Source organism: Sarcophilus harrisii, chromosome 4 (assembly GCF_902635505.1).
Source record: "Sarcophilus harrisii chromosome 4, mSarHar1.11, whole genome shotgun sequence".
Lineage (NCBI taxonomy): Eukaryota > Metazoa > Chordata > Mammalia > Dasyuromorphia > Dasyuridae > Sarcophilus > Sarcophilus harrisii.
Genome location: NC_045429.1, coordinates 428,132,426 through 428,150,277, shown reverse-complemented (window position 1 = coordinate 428,150,277; position 17,852 = coordinate 428,132,426). Strand labels below are relative to the sequence as shown.

Here is a 17,852-nt window from a genome sequence, read left to right as displayed (position 1 = left end):
CCAGATAATTTCTTCTTAGGTAAGACAGGTCAGAAGGTATGAAGAAACTACCTGACTTTATAACCTCCTACTCTTCTGTCAGCAACATATCATCAGAAGCATAAACTTAGACAACAGATTAGGGAATTGACATACTACAGAAAACTCAATTTTAGAGGATAGAGTTTAAGTTTACCTAAGGAAGAAGCAATATCCCTAAAATAGACCCATGAAATGATTCAAAAGTTTCAGATAACTCCTGCAGGGCAACATAGATAGAGCCTTTGGAAGAACTCTTTTATGTCCTTTGATGCTCCTTTGTTGCCATGTTTGAAACCTTACAGATATTGGAAGTCATTTTAGAATTACTTCCCATCTGATTATCTCTTTGGGGTCATCTTGCTATCGGCCATGCTGCTAACCTCTTTCTCCATATCTGTAACTTAACTCTATAGACAGAACCTCCCATAGTTATGCTCTCCATTCCTTGGGGTAATTAAATTCCACCCCCCCTTTTTCTTTTGAACTTCCATTCAGAGTGGGAGACTGAGTGATGATAATTGGTAAGTGAATGTAAACCCAGGTATTTCTCCATCAATAGATACTTATTGGATGTATCTAGTGGCTCCAAATTAGACATTGTGTCACAATCAAATGTGCCAAGAGTTCACTTGGACATCTTCATTACCACCCTAATTCCTTTCCTTATTCCTTTCTTTCTATCTCCTGCTCTGGAAATGGTCATTCAATCAATACTACCATTGCTTTTAGATAAGAGCATGTCTTGTTGTTTTACGGATCAATTTGCCATCTTTGGGATTCTTGAGACCAAAGCTCTCTTCCCTGGCCATTGCTGCATCTATGTATTCTCTTACTATTAGCATGTAAATTTCTTGAGGGTACGGAATGTGTCCTTTTCTGTATTTGTTTTTCCAATATTTAGCAATATGCTTGGCACATAGAAAGCTCTTAATAACTTATTCATTTCATTTACCTATTCATTCACTAATTAATTCATTCAAGATAAGGGAAGTCCAGAGGACATACATTCATGTCAGTTTTTTTTTATTATGACTGATGAAAAGATTGCAGAACTTTTCAGATTCATTGAGAGGCTGGAAAAAATGCTTCAGGAACTGGTGATTAAAGATGCCATGCATACAAAGCATGCAAAATATGATAGACTGCTTTTAGTCATGGAAATTTTAAAGATGATTTTAATATGTGGCAACTATGGTTGCCTGAGAAATCAAGCCAACAGTATACATAGCTGCTAAGTGTTATGTAGCAAAGGAAGAGTCAAGTTAAGACAAGAGAAGCAAATAAGAAAACTCCATCACCTTGGTCACTGATTACACTCAAGTAATAAGTTATCAGAGATGTTTAAGCCATGATAGAGTGTTTTCCAGCAGTTTACTCCTCACCTCCTTTTAATGAATTGAAAATTTGAGCTTTGAAGGTGACTGTCATTTACAGAAATCAGTCTTGGGGTACTTTGTATTCTTTATTTAAAAGTTTCGTGTTGGTTAAGCCAACGACTCTGTTTGGAAATAAGCTTTAGAAAGAGACAACCACTAATGATGGTAAGAAATGTAAAGATGGATATCACCTGCCAGGGATGGCAGCCACCCAGGTCAACAGAATTTTTTGTGTCCATTGCAGAATAGGAAAAATGTAATGTGGCTACAAATGTTCTGTTCCACAGACCCGTGGCACCAGTGACTAGGGAACTGTTCTACAGAATTAGCTAATGTGATAAATTAAGCAAGGGATCAAAACAATGACATAGCCATGAGGCAATGTTCTAGAATCCAGATGAATCCAAATGACTGCAAAGAAAGATCATTTGTAGGAGGATCATAGGAATTGTGATGCTGAACAATGGGTAGGAACTAAATCCCCTAAGAATTGAGCTTAAGTTAGTGGAAATCAATTCACTGTTTTGGGAAAGGTGTATATCAGAAGTCATTAAGCAGAGGAGTATTGTATCTGATAGTGACAAAATCCATTTAAAGTAGGTGAAAGCAGTAAGTGTTATTCGAGGTTTACAGATATGTCTAGAGATTCCTTTGCCCTTCAAGATGGTTCTGGACAACTAGACACAACAATAACCTGTGTTTCTGGCTTCCTGAATTTCTTAGGGTACAAAAAGAGGAATATTCAAAGGAAAGTACCACTTAACTGAATCTTTTTTTTAAAGGTTGTATATGTAGGTTTATTCCTTCTAAGAAGGCAGACATGTATACATGGCAGCACAGTTAGAACAGAGCTCAGGGTAGATATAAGTAGCAGGAATTATAAAGACAAAAATCAGTAGGGGTGAATTGTAATCATATAGTTAACAGGACAGAAAAAAGAAACCGTGAATGTGTCTTTTAAGCAGGCAAATTTAAAATTTTCCTCCTTTGTTTCAGGAGGAGGAGCAGAACCCAGCAGAGAAGAAAAGACAATTACTAACAGACAAAGAGGACTGTGAATGTAAATTTAATGTTGCATGTGGTCTCTGAACAAAAGAGAACAGTGGGAGGGAAGTTAGGCAGATGAGCCAAAGCTCACTGATCTGAGATCAATAAGTGTTTTTGAAGAACCATTTCTGTGCAGGCAAATTCCATGGCAGTTGCAGATGAGGTGGGTGATACATTGGTCCTGGGTTCCATTTCACTGATTCTTGGTGTAGAGAGAGCCAGATGATCAGCAGCAGCCCCCAGAGCTCCCACAGCAACCTCCAGAGCCACCACAGCAGCCTCCAGACTGCTGGCTGTGTCCACTGCCACTGTCACAGCAGTCATTCCTCTGGCGCCTGCTCCTGCGGGATCTCCTGTGATGGGAAAAAAGGCAGCAGCCTCCACCAGAGCCACAGCATCCTCCAGAGCTGCAGCATCCCCCAGAGCTGGACCCACAGCATCCCCCAGAGCTGCAGCATCCTCCAGAGCTAGAGCCACAGCAGGAAGAGACTGGAGGAGAGCATGGAGCCTGGGGAGGGCATTTAAGGGGACATTTAGGAGGACATTTGGGTGGGCACTTGGGTGTCTGGCACTTAGGAGGACACTTAGGGGGGCACTTAGGGGCCTGGCATTGCTGCTGGCTTTGTTGGCAGGACATCTTTTTGCAAGATCACTCTGAAAGATAATAAGAGAAGGTACATCAGAACAAGGCTAAGAATTTGCTTTCATTTGGGAACAATGCCCATTACAATGGCAACTAATTTCTAGGATTCATTTGTATCCAGAAAGAAAAGTCCTCCAACAAAAATTGCATGTGTTAGAGTATGAGTTCCAAGAGCAATTTTGGAAAAAAATCCAAGTCTAAGTCCATGCCACTCAAGTCAATAAAGTCTCACTGAGCCTGAGGGATAAAGATCCCACTTATAGATCCTTATTTCATGACACTCAGGATGCCCCAATCTGCTCCATGATACTGATAAATGGTTATTGCTTCCCTATTCTCTCTCTGGACATTTTCTTCCCTTGCTTTTTTTGTCTCAAGGTAACTATGGCTTTGGAAATCAACTATTTAAAAAATCTATAATATAAGAGAACATATTTGGAAAGCTTGAGGGGGCTAAATGTTCAAAACAAGATAGAAAAAAAGATCTTCTCTAGAATCACCATCATCATTCAACCTTACTCCAAAACATATACCATATGCAAATATCAAACTTATAGAGCTGATCTGCAAAAATGTTTCTGTTTCAGTGAAAAATGATGCATTTTTCATCTGGGACAGGGGATCTAACTGCTTCTTTTTGGCTCAGGTATCTGGAATAGGGGAGCTATCACACATATTATGATTCACATCACATCCCTTTTCTCAGTCCTTTTAATCTTCTTCCTCTAAGGACTATCTCAAAAGCCTTTGAGTTCATCTGTCTTTTGTTTAGTCCCACCCAATTTATTGGTTGGGTTTTTAGAACAGATGCATTTATAGAATAATATAAATAAGTTGTATGAGATACTGAGTTTAAGTGAATACAAGGTCATGTAGCCAGGATGTACTAAGGGGATAGACTTGAACCTGTATCTCCCTACCTTAAAGGATACTGTCTATCTACTGCCCTATGATACCAGACGACTATTATTAGAATATAAGCTAAATGATGCGGACAGTGCCATCCGTACATATACATGTATGTATATATGCACATATAAACATATACACATAAGATACATATGTTCATATATGCTTATATTATATTTATCACAATATACTATATTATTATAGTAAATGCTTAATAATTAAAAATATTCATTTTTTCATTCATATTCATTTTTACTAACAATATCTAACACCCAAAGTTTATAAAAAAAATCTTTACAACATTTTATGCCATTTCAATTGTAAATTTAACATTTTATTATTTTATATTATATGATTACATTATATTTATATATGTATATACATATACATAGATATAATATATATTTGCCTTATATATTATGCAGGATCTCCAATTATTCTTAAGAATATAGGTTATAGATTTCCCCCCAATTTCCTGGGTACATGTTTAAATATTCTGGTCATTTCCTAAGCTCTCTATTCCTCACTGGCCTCCCTTCTTACTCTGGTTGATTGAACCTTCCCCCTTTTCCCTAATTTCTTTATCTTTTTCTCATTTCCCCTGACCTCTCTTTTTTTTCCTTTTTTTTTTTTTCTTATAGCTTTTTATTTACAAGTTATATGCATAGGTAATTTTACAGCATTAACCAATTGCCAAACCTTTTGTTACAATTTTTCCCCTCCTTCCCCCCACTCCCTCCCTGAGATGGCAGGTTGACCAACACATGTTAAATATGTTAAAGTATAAATTAAATATAATATTAGTATACATGGCTGACCTCTCTCTTTATATCGTTAGGGCTTTTCTTGTTCAAAGTTCTCCCCGCTGAGATTTGAATCACTTACCTAATTACAGGTTCTGAAAGACTTCTCTCCCAGGAGGCAAATGGTGTGAAGAGCCAGTTCTAAAGACACCTTATATAAGGGATTCCCAGGCTCCACTGCTCCTAGAAGACAAGGTTCTGGTGGGAGGAGAATATACTCACAGTCATGTGCCAAGCAAGCCCCATGTGGCAGACAATTCTTGACATTTCCATCCCTCTTCCTTCATGATTTCAGATCAGGCCATCACCATTCTAAAACTGCTTTTCTAACAAGTGGCACATCTGTATGGTGCCTACTGGTAGCTGAAATATTTGCTAGTTTGGAACTCACTCTTGCCTTTTCCCCACTGTACTATTTCCCTATCCAATTCCAAAGTGACTGGAAAGACTACCATGACAACATGATGGTGAAAGATCTCGTGTGTCTTGAGAATATGAAGGTTTTGTGTTTTTTTTGCCTCACTACCACCACCAGGCACCCATCTCTGGGATTATGGCTGATTCCTCCCTGAGGGAACCAAGTCCTTCATGCTTTCACATGTGTAAGATGAAGCTGTATTTTTAGGTAGAGTTTACACAACAGAGCTGTATTGGTACCAAGAGCTGCCAGTACTAAGGTAACTACATTATAATTACTTGTCAGAGTCCTATTCCTCCCCTCATCCATCTTGAAAATTTCAAGCTGTATTTCAGCATGGTTTATGATTCATTCATGGGCAGGTGGTGCAGTGGATAGAACACCAGACCTGTAGTCAGGATGAACTGGGTTCAAATTCAGATAATTACTAGCCGTGTAACCCTAGGGGACTCATTTAACCCCTATTTACTTCAGGTCCTCATCTGTAAAATGGGAACATATTGGAGAAAGAAATGACAAACCACTTCAGTATCATTGCCAAGAAAAACCATGGATAAGTCCATTTTGGACATGACTGAACAGCAATAAAGAAACTTTCACATGAAATCACAGATTACAAAAATTAGATGGGATCTCAATGATCATTTAGTTTAAAGCATACATAAAAAGAACTTTCTTTACCATGTAATAGAGGAGTAGTTATCCAGTCTTTGCTTGAACATTTACAACAGTAGGAAAGTCTTCTGCTTATCTAAGGAAGTTTTTTCTCCTTTTATATTAACAGTATGATTAGGAAATTGTTCTTTCTACCAAACCTAAATTGTTAACTTAAAAAAAAAAACTTATTTATCTATTTGCTTGTCTTATTTTTAATTTATGGACTAAAACAAAAATTTTCGTAATATAATCAAAAAATTGGTTGTACATGAAACTGCAAAACTATTATTTACAACTTGTTATTCCCTTAAAATATATAATAAAATTATCTAAATTTCTTATTTTTCTTTTTTTATCCCTCCCCCTATGAGATGCCTACCATTAAAAAAGTATGTATCTATACATATGTGCATATATGAATATATGTGTATATATACACACACATATATATGTATATACCACACATTTTTATACACACATACATATATCTATCTATATGTGAGATAATTCTATACATGCTTTTATTTGTCAGTTCTTTTTCTGGATACAGATAGTCCAAATTAACTACAAAGGATATATGAAGGAAGACACTAAATTGCTGTCTTTGGGGTTTTAACTTCTTACTTATTGTCTACTCTCGGACCAAACCAAATATGTCCAATTTACCATCCATCTAGCAGTTTGTAAAATATTTAAAGATAGCTATCAAGTTTGTTCTCCTTGAGTCTACATTTTTAAGGCTCCAATTCCAATTCACACCTCCAATTTCTTCAACTGATACTCATCTAGCATGAATTCATGGCCCTTTGTCAATCTCTAGGTCTTCCTCTAGGTAAATTCTTTCTAGATGTTAAAGCTCTTCCTAAAACTTGGTTTTCAGAACCAAGTTCTGACCAAGCCAAGAGGATAATGGGGCTATTACTTTCCTATTTTGAAAACTTGAATTGTAGTTAAATATGCCATTAACTTTTTTTTTGTATTATATGTCATAATAAATTCATTTGGAGCTTGTGGCCAATAGCAAATATAAACCAAACAGATCCTTGAATTCTCAATTGAAAACGTCTCTCTAAGGTGATTGTAAAACTTAATGACTAGATCTTGGATCAGACTATTTGGACCCTTCCAATTTTTTCAAATTGCACTACTGCTACTTCAAATTTCTCAATTTTTTACTCTGAAGAATACTACAAGGAATTTGTCAAATAATGATCTTAAATCTAGAACATTCCTAAAATTACATGTTTAGTAACCTTGTTTTTAAAAAAGGATATCAAATGATTTATGTAATGACTTATATAATGATCCTAATGGAACCATATGAGCTTTTTGCAATAACTTCTTTTTTCTAGGTTTTACGTCTTATCCTTTTAGTAATGCATTACAGAAATTTCCCAGGAATGAAATCATCTGATTTGGAATGGACCCTGGGTAACAGGACTTCATTCTCTTAAATATTTTGAAATTTGGGAGATTTTTCTCCTTTTGCAATCTGATGGTACCTCTTTGATTCTTCATGACATTTCAAAGATTACTCTCAGCATTCTGCCAGTTCTTCTTGTTACTCTGGCCATAAAGCTTTAAGTAGGTAAATTTACCCATTCTTAATTGTTGTGCTTTTCTTTTAAACCAAAGATTATTATCAGTGATAGAGCAAATAGAAACAAAATAATAGGCAATTCTTAATTTCTCATTATCATCAGTTATCAGCATCCGACCTACCCTAAACTGTGGTTCTATCTATTCTTTCATTATATTCTCTTCCCTAATAACATTCAAAGAAATTTAAATGATTGTGTTCAGTCCTCATCACTGCTTGACAACAAGTCTTCATACCTAAATGACATCATAACTCATAGATGTGGAACCCTGGAGTTGGTCATTTTTTTATTGTCTGAGTTTTCCTGAAATCTTGTATTTTATTAGTATGTAGTGCTCATCAGGACTTAATACACTATCTTAGGACTGAGGGAGGGGGCGGATAGTGTGTGTGTTTATATGTTATACCTAAATCTTTAGTTATGTGTTAATCTGGCTCTCTTCTATTCAAAGCCTTTACTGAAACTACATCACCCACGAATAGACAAACATATGAGTCAGTGACATAGAGGAGTACTTTTTAATCCACATGCAAAGAAGGTTGTTCTTTTTCTAAGTAGCTAACTTGGAAGATTTGGCATTTATTCATTGTCACTATTCCAAGCATTCTTAGAAATCCTCCGTTAGAATTGCCAAGATAATGATGATGGCAATTATGTCAGCAATGATGTAACTTATTTATATTCATATGGATGCTGAGAATATTGAGTATGTAGATAGTGAGGATGAGGATAAAGATGATGGCAATAAAATATTCAAGAAAAATTTTAATCTTCCACTGTGACCAATATGTGCCTCATGGACATTTTTTTTTTTAAGGCACATCCATGACCCCTACTGAAGATTATAGGAGTTTGTTGGTGGAATAGGGAGTTTTAGAAACATTACTCTACTCCTTTATCATATCTTAAATTCAAAGACACAAATAACGAAACACAGTGGCAATTACAGTACAGTGTCCTTGGAAAGTTTAACTCAGCTAATTAGTTAATAATACTTATTAGATACCTATTCTATGTAAGAATTCAGGTGAGTCACTAGGGTCAGGGCTGGGGACAACATTCACAAATAATTAATATTTATTCCCTGTTCACATGGAGCTCATATTCTAGTAAAACAGAGAAGATGTAAACCCAGGAGAAGATAAATAACCACATAAGGTAACAAAACATAGGAAATATCTCAGGATGGTAATAGTAGTTAGAGTTGCAAAAGATGGGAAATCACATGTGGGAGAGATCAATAAGTTCTGGAGTGATATATGGAAGACATAACATTTCTCAGCTAAGTGTTTGTAGTGTGGATTCTTTCTTTTTCTGCCCATCACTCTTCTTTCCTACTTTGGGATAAAGCTGGAGATTTGCCCTATGTGCTAGGTTCTGACTCCCATTATATGTCTTCTTGGGACCTTTATACAAATATGAAACAATTTAATATATACAGTACTGAACAAAAACCTCTTGGGCTGAAACTTTCTTTTAGAAACTTGTAAGATAGAGAAAGAAATGCTATAAATAGTAGTGAGTATGAAAGGTACTTTGTACAGTTTGCATGAGATATTATCAATGAAAAAGAAACATTTTTGTTTATACAATGTCTTCCCTTGATAAATGAATGGTCAAAGGACAAGGACAAATGGTTCTCCAAAGAAAAATCACAAGCTCTTAACAATCATATGAAAGAATGCTTCAAATCACTAATAATACAGGAATATAAATCAAAAATGCCTGTTTCATCTCACATCCAGCAAATTGAAAATATTGAGAAAAGATGGGATTACTAAATGTGGAAGGAGTATAGAAAGGCAAGTATACTAACTCTATAGATTGGTACAACTATTCTGAATAGCAATTTGGAATTTTAAATTAATTTGGATTGTAAATTAAATGATTAAAATCTTCATGCCCTTTGGCCCAGAAATACCCATGCCAGGTATACACTTCAAAGATGGCAAGAGAAAAAGAATGCAAATATTTACCACAATATTTTTGTAGCACTAAAGGACTAAAAAGTAAGTGAATGCCCATTGGTTGTGAACTGACTAAAATTGTGATACAAGAATGTCATGAAATATTAAGGTGTTCTAGGAAAAAAGAAACAAGATAGACACAGAAAAACCTGAAAACCCTTAATAACAACAACTAGTGTTTATATAGCACTTTTAGGATTGCAAAATGTTTTACAAATATTGTTTCATTTTATCCTCATAACAACTCTGATATGTAGATGATGTTGTTTCTACCTAATTAGTGAGGAAACTGAGCCAGGCAGAGGCAAATGACTTGTTCCTATAACTAATAAGTATCTAAGATGAAATTTGAACTCAGGTCTTCCTGATTCCAGTGCTGTATTCACTGTGCTACCTAGGCATCTCTTTGTTGGTGTTGAGGTATTTTGGTTGTGTCTTACTCTCCATGACCCATTTGGGATTTTCTTGGCAGAGATACTGGAGTGGTTTGTTATTTCATTCTCCAATTCATTTAACCAATTAGGAAATGATAAAGAATAAGTTTAATTCCCCCAAGAGATTTGGGTTCTTTAATAGGGAATATTACACATAATGTCAAATCTTTCAATTTGCTGATCGGCTATGATGGATATTTTTATCTTCCTTTTTTATAAAACTCTTTGATACTAAGAAGAGGGCAAGATATAGGGGAGATATTTTAATGCTGAAATGTATTTCATAGAAGCTGATTGACTATTTGGCTGTGATTATCTTAAAAGAGATGTTTGAGCCCTAAGCATTACTATTCGTCTGCTGTGTCACTCTAACCTAAGGATCATGGGATCTTTTCTAACTGACTTGGAGCTGAAACCATCCACATATATTATCTCTGGCATTAGAGTGAGAATAGGAACAGTCTTACTTTTCTCTATGTATTCCCAGAATTTATCATAGTGCTTGTACATAGTAAGCACTTAATAAATGCTTTCTTCATTCATTCATAAATCAGAAATTATTTATTGAAGAATAGATTAAAGATAAAAATTTAACTCAAGGGACCTTAGAGGTTATTTAGTTCAGTGTTCTCATTTTTTAGATGAGGAAATATTTTGCAGAGGGATACTCAGTGCCCAGACATCTCTCCTAGGATATACATCACCATCAAGTAACCAATCAACTACGGAATATATTTCAGCATTATAATTCAAACACTGATAAAACCATAAGACATTTTTCTCTAATCTCCAAGAAATCCCCAATATAAAACAAAACTAGTGACCTAGAGGAGTTAAATGACTTGCCTAGTGATAGCTAGGATTTGAACTCTGGTAGTAAGACTTTTTTTTGCAATCTTTCTACCACCCCAACCCTGCCTCCATGAATCCACATTAGAAGTATGAGAGCAGTTACTATTGCCCAAATCTTCGCACTTGGTAACATCATCTGCTCCTATCATTTCAATTAATATCTCTGCACCTGTGATTCCCAGATCTTTCTAAATAGCCCTAGTACATTACTTGGAGAAGGAAATAGCAAACCATTTCATCATTTTTGCCAAGATAATCCCAAATGGGATCACAAAGAGTAGGGCACAGCTGAAATGACTGAACAACAAATAACAATGATATCCTGACTCCTGGCTTCTGGCTTCTTATCATTAACTTCTTATTAGAATCTTCAAAATAGAATGGAAATCTCAAACTCAGCATATGCCTAAAAGAGAACTCTTTCCTCAAAACAACTCCTTTTGTCTATCTGTTGAACGCACTAATTAATCAGCCAATCAACAGGCACTTAGTAAATGACAGCCATATACCAAGTTCTGGATTGGGCAATAGGGATACAAAAATTGGATCATTCTTCTAGTCTTTCAGGTTTGTATCTCTGAGTTAACCCTTGACTTCATTCTCCCTCACTTCATTCATCCATTTGTTTCCTGAGTATTTTGTCATTTCCATCTCTACAATATTGTTAGTGTCTGTTTCTTCTGCCATCCTAGTTCTGACTTCAATCACCTATTACCTGGTATATCACAATAGCCCTCTAATTGATTCTTCCCTTTACAATCCAATTTTTTTTAAATAACTTTTTATTGACAGAACCCATGCCTGGGTAATTTTTTTTTTTTACAACATTATCCCTTGCACTCACTTCTGTTCCAACTTTTCCCTTCTCTCCCTTCAACTCCCTCCCCTAGATGTCAAGCAGTCCTATACATGTTAAATATGTTATAGTATATCCCAGATATAATATATGTGTGCATATATCTCTTGTTGCACAGGAAGAGTTGGATTCAGAAGGTAAAAATAATCTGAGAAGAAAAACAAAAATGCAAACAGTTCACACTCATTTTTCAGTGTTCCTTCTCTGGGTGTGGCTGATTCTGTCCATCATTGATCAATACAATCCAATTTCTCTCCAGCCAACAATGAGTTTTCTATCTGATCAGCAATTTTCCTTCATTTTAAAGTCTAGCCCTGCCCTATTACCTCCAAAATGTAAACTTTGCACTGATATTTCAAATCTTTCAGAATATAGTCCTAATCTTCCCTTTGAGATTTATTACATAAATCACTATCCTTTGTGCATTCTTTGATCCAGTCAAATAGGTTTTCTTATTTTTCCTCATCTCTGAACCTCCATCTCCTGTCCCCCATAGCTTTGGATGGGCTGTATCTTTCCTGAAACACACTCTCCCCTTAGCATACATTCTTCTCTCTAAGAATCAGCTCAAGAGTCATCTTCTACAGGAATCCTTTCCTGATTTCTCTGGTAGTTATTGTGCATCCCCCCAAATTACCTGTATTTATTCAACTCACTCTACATAATCTTACTTATGTACATGTTTTCCCCAGCAGGATTGAGTTCCTTGAGAATAGGGAGTGTTTCATTTTTGTTTTTGTATTCCCATTGCCTGATACAGTTCCTACAATGTAGTAGGAAAATGAAAATCCTGCTTAATTGATTAGAGATCCCATCACGCTGGTCTCAGACACTAAGGGATTGTAATAACTCTCTACCAGGGACAGAGCAGATTCTACTGGCCTCTTCAGTGAATCACAATTCCTATAGCATATCAAATATGAGATCAATTCCTGCTCTTTTGGAGACAAGAGCCGCCAACTTGGACAGCCTGGAGAGAAAAAAAAAATGTCTTAGTCTCTTAAACCAAAACACTTGAAACTTTAGATACTTGGCCAAAGAGCATGGTCCAGTTTTGGAGAAAAAAACTATCATCACCAAAAAAAGAAGATCAGGAGTTATGTTTTATTGTTGAAAATGTCAATCAAAAATTAGATCTGATGTCAGGTAGATTCAGGTGATAAAGTCAATAATGGCTTTGGGAGAGCAAGATGCATAATTGGAAAAGAAAGGCTACAACAATCTGAGGGAAGAACAGAGACTTTTGGTTCTACAATTTGGATTGTTGGTGTAGAGAGAAACATGATCAGCAGCATCCTCCAGAGCTTCCACAGCAGCCTCCAGAGCTCCCACAGCAGCCTCCAGAGCTCCCACAGGAACCTCCAGAGCTGCCACAACAGCCCCCAGACTGCTGGCTATGCTCACTGCCACTATCACAGCAGTCAGACCTCTGGCGCCTGCTCCTATGGGATCTCCTGTGATGGGAAAAGAGGGAGCAGCCACCACCAGAGCCACAGCATCCTCCAGAGCTGCAGCATCCCCCAGAGCTGGACCCACAGCATCCCCCGAAGCTGCAGCATCCTCCAGAACTAGAGCTACAGCAGGAAGACACTGGAGGAGGGCATGGAGCTTTGGGAGGACACTTGGGGGGACACTTTGGTGTCTGGCACTTGGGTGGACATTTAGGAGGGCACTTAGGAGCCTGGCACTGCTGCTGGCTTTGCTGGCAGGACATCTTGGTGGGAGTTTAGTCAACCTAAAAGATATAAAGAAATTCAACTATTCAATTAGATCTACGTTAAATATTTGTTCATATTAGGAATCAATGCTTAATATGATGGCAATTTGTATCTGCAAAAAGGAATTTCTTTTTTGTCTTGTAAAATTTATGTTAGAATTTGAGACTTGGGAATGACTATCTGCCAAGAAGAACCAGAATCATGGAACCTGAAGCACCTAGACAATGAAGGCCTATATTGACCCTGCTGGGAGAGGATCCCATAATTTTTTCTCTTGCAGGGCTCAGCCCTACAATACTTTCAGAACTCATTATTCCCTGTCAGGTTACTGCCAAATGGTCACTGTCTTCTGAAACCTGTATCTTTTCTCTATTGTAAACCTTCACCTTCTTTTCCTTTCCTTTGTCCCAAATCATTGACAATTTTAGTATCTATCAGTAATAGGATTCAGATTTATGGACCTATGAAAAAAATTTTTTAAAAAGGATAGAAAATTAGAGAAGGCTAAACTTTTATCCAAAACAAGATCGTTCAAAGCCATGTCCTCTCTAACATCATTGTCTCAATTTTAACATAACAATTCTTTAAAACATAATAGTATAAAGTTTTCTATCTCAGTGGAACATTGTTTCCGAACTATGAAAGGAACTTTTCTTACCTAGTCATGTATTAGTGATTCTAACATAAGGAACTGCCACACATTTTGTTTATTTCTTAATACCTGAACACTTTCCCCCCCAAGGACAATTCCATAAGGTGGTTGGTTACATTTTCTTGGTGGTCCAAATAATGATTGGATTTGAGAGCAGGCATATTACCATTCAATGGGGCCTTGCATCATTAGGCCCTTTCTATAATGCCATGCTCAAAAATCATGAAATATTTGCATCAGCAGCTACTTTAGATGCCCTCCACCCACTTCCACTTCATTATGTATTACCATCCATAATGCATGGATAATGCATCCATAATCCACCAAGCCCAACTCAACAATTTGTTAATTATCTTATCTCTTATATGTGAAGTCATGGGTATAGAAAACTCCTTCTAGCAATCCAGATTATCAATTATTTCAAAATTTACAAGATAAAATGTCTACACAGGATGCTCACAGGTTTTGTCTTGTCCAGGGACACATAGCCAGCATGGATGAAAGTAAGGGATTGAACCAATCACAAAATATGGCTGTCTTTTACATGTCAGTAACCAAAATTTCCAAGGAAAAGTTATTATTTATTAATAATAAATAAATAAATAATAAATAATAATAAATAATAATAATAATAAATAATAATAATAATAAGTTATTATTTATTAATCAAACCTCATAACATAAACATAAAGTTAAACTTAACAATTTGTCAACCTACATCTGTCATATACATATTTTGATGAAGGCAAATTTCCTAGAATTTCTATCAATATGTAAATATAAGTGACCTTCTTTCTTGAAATGGGACCAATTGCATTCTTAAATATCTCAATCTTTGGCAAAGTTTCCTGGAATTCAGAATACAACTACTTTCTCTCTTAGGAGATACTAGACCCATTCCTTCTGTCTCTAAATGAAAATCAGCTAGTTCTTGATCCAGAACAAATACAAAAGACAATACACTACTATTTCTCTTTGGTTCACTTATATACCTTCCTTACCCTTCCCTATTATTCTTGGATCTATAAAATTCACATCATCTCTCTTCTCTCCCTTCCTGCTCTTTTCCTCCTCCTTCTCTTGAGTGCTGTCAATTTTCTTGAAACCATTTGTTCAAAAGTCTACAACTAGTTTTTGAATCACTTACCCTGATCACAGACACTGTAGGATTTATCCTGATGAAGGTAGGTTATCTGAAGAGCCAGTGCCAGAGACAGGGCTCTCTAGACTTTTCTGATGTCATGAAACACAGCTCTAGTGGGAGGAGAAAACTCTTGCAAAATTCAAGGCATGTGCCAGGTAAGTTCATATGCCATGTACTTCCTCCATGGTAGTCAATTCTTGATGTTCCCCATTCCATGCCCTCACAACTCCCAATTAGATTATCATTATTCTGAGGTTGCTTTCCTACCATCAAGCTATCTCTCCATTCAGTGTTTTTTGATAGGTGAAGTCTTGGTCAAATTTGGAACACATTGTCCCAACCTCAAAATGCCTTAGAAACCTGTTATAGAGCTATGAAGTTGAGAGTTCATTATTTTTTTTTAATTTTATTATTTTTTAGCACAACTTTTTATTGACAGAACATATGCCTGGATAATTTTTTACAACATTATCCCTTGCACTCACTTCTGTTCCGACTTTTTCCTTCCCTCCCTCCACCCCCTCCCCTAGATGGCAGGAAGTCCTATACAAGTTAATATGTTATAGTATATCCTAGATACAATATATGTGTGCAGAACCGAATAGTTCTCTTGTTGCACAGGAAGAGTTGGATTCAATAGGTAAAAATAACCTGGGAAGAAAAACAAAAATGCAAACAGTTCACACTCATTTCCCAGTGTTCCTTCTCTGGGTGTAGCTGCTTCTGTCCATTGAGAGTTCATTATTTCCTAAAAATCTGGAGTTCAGAGTCTCTGACACTCAAATTTGTCTGTCTGTCTTTCTAGTCAGCAGGTGACTAGAGTAGTGAACTCTGCGTTTCAATCTTCCCTCATATACTTCCTAACTGTGTGATCTTGGTCAAGTCATTTAAGCTCAGCCACAGCATCCTAATCTATAAAAGAATAATAATAATGTCTACCTCCTAAGATTGTTGTATAGCACTTAGCATAACACCTGGCACATAGTAGGCACTATATAAATGTTAATTATTGTAATTATTTTTATTATTAAACAGTAAAACTAAAACCAGACAGAGCCAAAGAACAGGGTCAACAATGACTTCTGAAGCCCACAATCTATAAAACAAATATCTCAGGGAGATGGCAGATTAGTTAAAAAAAGGCACTTAACTTCAGCCTGATATAGGGTCATTAGCCTTTGGTTCCACCTTGCTACTTCTTAGGAGAGAACCAGATCAGTAACAACAGCAGCAATCACTGTCAGAGAGCTGGCTATAACCACTGCCACTTTTACTAGCGTGTGGACAAATCTTCCATGATGGGGGAAGGAGAAGCAGCAGCCCCCTCTAGACTATGAGCCAGAGCTATGGCCTAACCTCAAAATCCTCTGTTCATCTTGAGCTAGCACTGTAGCATTCTCTAGAGGCAGAATCACAACATGGACAGGGTGGAGGCAGGCACGGGGACTGTGGAGAACATTGGCACAGATACTTGGATAGATACTTGCTTTGTGTCATTTGCTTCCATCCATTTCTTTCTGTCCTCTAAGGTTTAAGATGTTATTCCAAGTCCTTTTTCTATTCCTTATTCCATGTGATAACCTATAAAATAACTGAAGACAAAAATCATATCTGAACTTTCCAAATTCTTTCCTTTTCTAGGCTAAACACCTTCAATTGCTCCAACTAATCCTCAGGAATCCATGATCCTTTATCAACTTCATGTCCGTACTCTGAACATTCTCTAGCTTATCAATGATTTTCCTAAATTGGGGTATTCAGAATCAAATAAATGATTTCTGACCAGGTTAACAGTATAGTGGGACTATCACCTCCTTATTTCTGGAAGCTCCATTTCTTTCACTGAATCTTAAGAGAGGATATGTTTCTTAATTGCTACATCTCATAATATGTTGAGCTTAAATCAACCCTCTGGATTTTTTGAAGATTAACCACCATTTGGCCATATCTTCTCTGCCTTCTTTTTTGGAAACTGACTTCTTGAACTCAAGTGAAAGACTTGACATTTATCCCTGTTAAATTTAGCCTTAATTGATTATAACTGTTGTTCTTATTCTTCGAAGTTGTTTCTGACTTCTGACTCTCTTCCAATAGGTTAGTTGTGCCTCCAAGCTTGATGTCAGCTGCAAATTTGATAAAAATGCCATTTTATCTAGTTCATTAATTTAAAATAGAAATGAGACAAAGAAGCTTTGTTGGGATACACTAGAACACACCTGAAACATATTTTCTAGTAAGTCTTTTCAAATTTCTTTTAGTTCTAGTGCCTTCCTTCCCTCTTAATTTGTTTTGTTGTTGTTTAGTCATTTCAGTTCTGCCCAACCCATTTGGGGTTTTCTTAGCAAAGGTAAGGTATTGGAATCATTTGCCATTTCTTTCTCCAGTTTATTTGACAGATGAGGAAACTGAGGCAAATATGGTTAAGTGACTTGCCCAGGATCACATGGTAATAAGTATCTAAAATTGGATTTGAATTTAGGTCTTCTTTACTCTAGGTCTGACATTCTATCCATTTTATCATCTAGTTACCTCAGTAGTCCTTATGCTTACATCTATGACAGTGATAATGAGGCCATAGATGATAAAGATGACGACAATATAATATTAAGAAGAACTTCTGACATATGGCTCATATATCTTCTTCTTTTTCAGGAACTTCTACTGATAACACCCAGGAAAAAACAATCTTTTTTTGAGATCCATGGTCCTAAAAATATCTGCCTATCTATCTACTTTGTCACCTCTATTATATAG

General features: G+C 36.3%; 1 long non-coding RNA gene across 1 annotated transcript; it reads right to left on the bottom strand.

Annotated features, from left to right (window-relative positions):
* Positions 1–2,447: 2,447 nt before the first annotated feature.
* LOC116423763 lies at positions 2,448–4,947 on the bottom strand. The gene is made up of 2 exons (XR_004234290.1): positions 4,882–4,947; positions 2,448–3,098 (listed from the first exon to the last, which is right to left on the bottom strand). It is a non-coding gene; the product is annotated as an uncharacterized LOC116423763 (long non-coding RNA).
* Positions 4,948–17,852: the final 12,905 nt, after the last annotated feature.